The following is a 7,428-nucleotide window of genomic DNA, read 5'->3' on the forward strand; positions in this document are numbered from 1 at the left end:
TCTTCCTCCCAATATGTCGGCCTTGATTTGTTTAGTAAATGGCAGCATTAGTAGAGTTTTCAATTCACCGTTCTCTTCCTGCAAACCCTGTTTATATTAGTCAGGTCATGTAAAGTTGTAAGCAAAATAAACACAGTGCCACTGTACTGGCAGCAGCACAGTGAATGATGGAGTGTCCTACTTCCTACAATTGTATCAAATTATGTCACATGCCAGTGGTTCTTAATCTTTTCAACATGCAGGTTCCAAGTCATTATTGTCTTGATACAAAAATAAAATACAAAAAAGGCACCCTTCTCCTTTCATAATCTCCTACTGTTCATTACTGAAAAATTTGGTAATTATTTTCTTCCAATTCACCACCGCCATTCCAGTTTATTATCTCCATCAGGCAGAAGCCTGGAGGAGATCATGTAATCGGTCCGGTGTGTCTCTGTCTGTATGTGTGTGACTCTGTCCATAGCTAATCTCACAAACTACAGGGCCGACTTATATGAAACGTCACACATAGGCTGACAGCAGGCCAAGGACCTGAATTCTGGAATATTTGATGACAAGTATTTGCTTTGAATTAATTCCCATCGTTATCCATTGAAATATGCAGAGATATTCAGCCTATACCTTTTGAATACAAGAGGGCGATACTACACAGGTTCACTGTGTTGTTCAAACAGGCTTTTGGCTAACTGTGTCTGTGTAAATCTTCTGTCTTTTTATCTTTTTTCTTTCACGTTTTTAATTACTTTCTTTGCATGCTGTTATCCTTGCACTTTATTGATGTTTTTATATGAAGCACTTTGTGACCGTGGTCTGTGAAAGGTGCTATATAAATAAACTTTACTTACTTACTGCCCAGAGCCTCCGGTATCAGCTCTCTGGCCCGTTTACAACATAGGAATGCCATTGTCATTGATATATGTATTAGGGCTACCAATCAATTAAAATATTTGATTGCGATTAATCGCATGATTGTCCATAGTTAATCATGATTAATCACACCTTTTTATTTGTTTAAAATGTACCATAAAGCAGCTACAAGGAACATTTTCAACTAAATATATCATTGTCATATTGGTTGTGATACCTTCGTATAGAACTTTTCTAGCTTGACAATATAAACATTCTAAATAGGCCCCTTTGTATTTCCTGTTGCAATAATTGTTCATACAGTTGTGACAGGAAATAAACAGGGGCAAAAGCTCCATAGCAACATAGTACTTGTGAAAATATCTCTGTTACTTCACTAACTATCTAGAGTTGCTAACAAGCTATTTTTAATTTATATTGATATTATTATATTGACAAAGCCACTTCCTTGGCAAGGATGGGTGAATTTAACATTATGTGTCACAGGCAGCCCCAAGGAAAGGCTACAAGAAAACTGACGTCACCAGGTAAGACTAGATGTGGTAGTCTTACCAGTAGTTACCGGTGGCAACCGAATTCACATTGACAGTGAATGCAAATAACTTTGGTCTTGTTGACAGACCCATCTGGTAGGGCTTTGTAGCTCAACTTGCCTTTCAAAATACCTTTCTCTTTATCCATTGCTGCTTGCTATCACCATCTGACTTAACATTAATGCCTTTGGACTTCAGTCTTTATGTGATGTCACACAAAAATCTCATTGCAATGCACAGTCCTTGGCTGGTGTGTGTGCATGTGAACAATATTGCTTGTAAACATACTATTTTCTACCTAATGTTGAACCTAAAATATATGTTTCTGTAGGATATGAAATTGCTGGATCTTTAGTCATATTTAAAAGTTTTTGGCAGTGAAAATGGGTGGGGGGGGGGGTTGATTGTAAAAACAAGCATGTACTGTATGTTAAAATATGAAAATAAATAATAATATAAACAAAGATAATGATATAATTTTTGTAATCTCATTTAAAAATATAAAATACAAATATAAATACAAGTATATTTGTGTATGATATTTAATTTTTGTGTATACCACCCAAAGTGCCCATCCCATTTGGGGTTACATGAGACAATTACAACAACATTTAAGACATGTTCACGGTCTCTCGTCATAATAATAATAATAATAATAATAATAATAATAATAATAATAATAATAATAATAATAATAATAATAATAATAATACAGACTTGAGGTAACCAGTATAATACAAAACCTTCACATATACAACATAGTGTCTAGGATGACTCGACACACACGATACATTCTATTTGCTGTAATTCATGAGTCATGTTGTTTATGTTTACAGTAAAATAAGTAGTAAATCACTAGAAATATCTACATCAATATTCTCACCTTCCTAAGGTGTGTGTGTGTGTGTACGTAAGTAAAGTTGATTTATTATAGCACCTTTCACAGAGCAGTCGCAAAGTGCTTCAGAAAGAATAAAACAAATTGTTAAAAATAATACAATGAAATTGTAGAAAACAAACAATGAAACATAAGCAACAACAACCTTAAACAAAAACACTCACAGAACAGAGGCATAAAGGCATCAACAGAGACTGCAAATCATATGTCTATAGGAAGTGTTCCACAGCGTCAGAGCCATAACGCACCATCACCTTTTGTTTTGAGTGGAGAGCGAGGGACAGCCAGTAAGCCCTGGTCAGAAGACCTCAGTGACCTATTGGTGATCATAGGCCCTCTACAGGAAGGGACAGAGCAGACTGTTCTTCCTGAGGAGACTCAGGTCAAAGGAGGACGAGGAAAAAGCTGAATGATCAGAATCAGAAAGGTCTATATTGCCAAGTATAGTTTTCACATACAAGGAATTTGATTTGGTAGTTTTTGGCGTGACATTAACGGACAGACAATAATGGACAGATAATAAAATAAAAAAGTGGAATAAAATAAAATGGAATATAAACTAAATTAAAGTAGAAGCATAATATAATTAGCCACAGATCCAGTTTTTTTTTGTTTTTGTTTTTTTTTGTTACCGTTTTGTCCAATTGGACAGCACCTTGCTTCCTTTTTTATCTTATTTTCTTTCCTTTTTTCCTGTAGTGACTATACATATATATTCATATTTTTGACCCTTTCTTTTATATAGATTCTCTCTCTTTGTAAAGTGTCCTTGAGTCTGAGAAAGGCGCTTCACTCCAATTTATTATTATTATAATTGCTGGAGAGCTAACGGGTGGTGAACTTGTTAGGCAGTTCTCTGGTGCAGTGTGTTACTATGGTTTGGACCATGCATACTATCATCATTATTACTACTGAATCTGGCCACTCACTACTGTTCACTACTGTTATCACTATGTGTGTGCGAATGAATGAATGACATTTTATTTTCATGTCATGTCCGACGACCCATCCCTTACAGGATTATAAGACACACAAAAAAAACAATTGAACATAACAATCACTTCCCATGGTTTCTAAGCTACACCGTGCATGCAAGTTTCAAGTTTCTTTATTAGTTGAACTTAGGGAGGCCATATCTGAAATGCAAAGTGGTAAGGCTCCTGGAAGGGACGGTATCCCACCAGAAATGTACCTCTCATGCTGGGATGTAATTGGACCCCTATTACTTAATATGATTTTATACTCAATCAAGGAGGGGAATTTCCATAAGATTGACAATATTGCACTCATATCAGTCCTCCTTAAAAAAGACAAAGACCCCACCGATTATAGGCCCTTGAGCCTCCTCGGAACTGATATCAAGCTGTATTCTAAGGTATTAGCCATCAGACTTCAAAAGCATATGACGTCTTTAGTTCATCCTGATCAGACTGGCTTCATAAGAGGCTGCTTGATCACGGATAATATAAGACGGTTATTACATGTGCTAGATGCCAGCAAGGATGACACCCCACCTATAGCGATGCTGTCCCTGGATGCGATGAAAGCCTTTGATAGGTTGGAATGGTCTTATTTATGGGCAGTACTAGAAAGGATGGGGTTAGGAAAAGGATTCATTGATATGATAAAAGTATTATACAAAGACCCATCGGCCATGATTAAAACAGGTATAATCACCTCCGAAATCTTTCCGGTATCGCGCTCTTCCAGACAGGGTTGCCCTCTTAGTCCCGGACTATTCGCTTTATCATTAGAGCCTTTAGCACAATATATAAGACAATCCCAATCCATAGAACCAATCGCAATTAAGGGCACACAACATCATATTAGTTTATATGCGGACGACGTAATATTGTTCATGCAAAACCCTAACACCTCAATGCCTCATCTTCTCAAGTTGATTGATGACTTTGGCAATCTATCGGGATTTAGGATAAATTGGCCAAAGTCGGCCTTCCTTCCACTTAATGCCCCTGCAAAGAATATACTCCTTCCAGAAAAAATACCAATGGTTAAACACTTCAGATGTTTAGGAGTTGAGGTATTCCCTACTATAAGCCAAACGGTGAAGTACAATTACACAAAATTCCAAGATAAGATCAAATACGACTTTGACAGGTGGTCCAAACTTAAAAACTCAGTACAGGCACGAGTATCAATAGTTAAGATGGATGTTTTACCTAGAATCCACTTCATTAGCTCAATGTTACCATTACCCCCCCTCCTGATGGTTACTGGAAAAAATTACACTCCACCGCATATAAATTTATTTGGAATAACAAACCTCCATGAATAAAAAGATCCACCGCACAGAGAAACAAAGCCGACGGAGGTTTGGCATTTCCAGACTTTTACCACTATTTTAAAGCGTACTCTTTAAGACCACTGACAACCTGGTTTGACTCCCAAGCATCTGTATCCTGGAGAAACTTAGAAGAAAATATAGTAGCACCACATAGACTGCAGGACATAGTATACACCATATTATCAATTAAGCAATGCAAATTGAAATTTGGCCCCCTTATTACCTTATGATCCGGATATGGCGTGAAACACAAAAAATATATTCTAACCAACATAAATGGCATAGCCATACTCCCCTATTCAATAACAATGCACTCCTTATTGGAAAATTACCTATAAGATACCCCAAATGGGAAAAGCAGGGCATACACACATTGGGAGATGTTTTCAACAAACAGGGTTTTTGTAGCTATCAAGATATACATAAAAAATGTAACCTCATCAGTTCCACATATTATTTTTACGCACAGTTATTGGATTGTTTGAAGGCTCATTAAAGATACCAATTGAGCACCACAGATATCACAAATTCTTCTATGAAAGAGAGACATCGAGAGGCTTCGTATCTGATTTTTATCATCACTTACTAAGGTCTTCGTATGGAATCCTCCCCCTTGACTCAGTCTGGAGGAGGGATATACCACACTTGGAAATAGATTTTCATTGGCAAGAAGTCTGGGCAAACGTTCAAATTGCGTCACGTAACCCGGACCATCAACAAATTAATCTTAATTATATTCATAGGACATACCTGACTCCTATAAGATTGAACAGAATGGGACTTAAACAAGATTCCCTATGTTCCTTATGTACAAATGGAGATGAGGGTACATTTATGCACATGTATTGGGATTGCCCACCGGTTAAGATATTCTGGGAAGAAGTGTCCCAGCAATTATCAGAATTCTTATTTCTGAACATACCTGTACATCCCTCTGTATTGCTGTTGAATGATGTTTTTCAGTTTGCAGCTAAAGAGACTAGTTTTATCCGGTCTCACAGCTGCTAAAAAGCTGATAGCATCACGATGGTTTCAACCGGAAAAAAATTGCCGGAAGGTATGGGTTCTTACCTATCTCGATGTGATTTATCTAGAAATATCTACAGCAAGAATTTTAGGTGTCAGTGAAACCAACATTGCAATCTGGTTAGAAGTGGTGGAGAGAATAAAAGCTAGCATATGAATTGTAGTGCCTGGTTAGAAACGAATGAAGATGGATGGATTATCCAAGTGGGGGTCCGGGGGGGGTGAGCGAGCAAGAGCATAGTATGTATGGTATTAGATAGCAAGTATTAGGTATATATCTCTTAAACTACATTTATAATGATTCAAATGGTGATTTCATTGGATGTTTACTGTTAATGCTTGTGTGTCTAATTTGATGTTATGTTTAAAAAATAATAAAAAAATAAAATATAAAAAAAAAGTTTCTTTATTAGTTGTCATACAGAAGTACAGAATACTTTTATATAAAATGCTTCTTTCTGTTTTGCTCCAGAGATTGTGCTAGATAAAATAGATGAGTATAAAATAAGTATAGTAAGTATAAAATAGAAGTCAAGTACGTAGACAAAAGTGTTCAATATATACATATATACAATGTACAATGCAGAGTAGAAAAGTAACTGAGTTACAATACAATATACTATATACTATACAGTACAATGCAGAAATGGGATGAGGTACAATTTACGTTCAAATTTACAGTAAGGTGTAATGAGGTATGGATTGTAGTGCAAATTCTTTACCAATAAATATAAAGTGTGTCTAAAGTGGGTAAAGTGGGTGCTGCAGTGAGTTGTTTGTTTAAAGTGAGTGTGTGCGTGTGGATGTGTGTGCTGTGAGTGCATTTGATGGTTGTTACATAGTGTTATTGTCATTTAGCATTCTGATGGCCTGAGGATAGAAGCTTCTTCTGAGTCTCTCTGTGCTTGCCATGAGACTCCGGTATCGCTTGCCTGACCGCAGCAGTTCAAAGAGGCAGTTGTTTGGGTGGCTGGAGTCTTTGATTATTCTCTTAGCCTTACCCATGCACCGCTTGTTGTAAATGTCTTGGAGAGTGGGAAGCCCACCTCCAATTGTGCGTTTGGCTGAACGGGCCACTCTCTGTACTCTAGTCTGCTACGGTCTTGTGCGGTGCTATTCCCAAACCAGGAGGTGATATTGCGAGTCAGGATGCTCTCTATTGTGCATGAGTAGAAGTTCTTAAGGATCTTCTGACTGACTTGGAACTTCCTTAGGCGCCTAAGGAAGTAGAGGCGTTGCCGTGCCGTCTTCACAACACTGTCAATGTGTGTGGTCCATGTCAAGTCCTCGGATATGTGGACTCCGAGGTACTTAAAACTGTTCACTCTCTCAACCGGTGCCTCGTCGATGCTGAGGGGGCTGTAGTCCCTGACCCCCGACCTCCTAAAGTCCACAATCATCTCTTTTGTTTTGCTGATGTTCAGGGAGAGGCAGTTCTCCTGACACCACTGCAACAGATTCTTTACCTCTTCCAGGTAGGCCCTCTCATCGTTGGCAGAGATCAGGCCCACCACTACTGTGTCGTCAGCAAATTTGATGATTGTGTTGTTGTTCCACTGTGCCACACAGTCGTGTGTGTACAGCGAGTAGAGGAGGGGACTCAGAACACAGCCCTGGGGGGCCCCTATGTTGAGCGTGATGAATGAGGAGGTGCAGTTGCCTGCTCTCACCACCTGGGGTCTACCCGTCAGGAAGTCCAAGACCCACTGGCAGAGGTCATAGTTCAAGCCCAGGTCCCTGAGCTTGGCTATGAGTTTGGTCACCATCAGAGGCCAAAATACATCACATATATGTTATTT

Source organism: Notolepis coatsorum (genome assembly GCF_963971535.1).
Source record: "Notolepis coatsorum genome assembly, chromosome: 4".
NCBI classification, from domain to species: Eukaryota; Metazoa; Chordata; class Actinopteri; order Aulopiformes; family Paralepididae; genus Notolepis; species Notolepis coatsorum.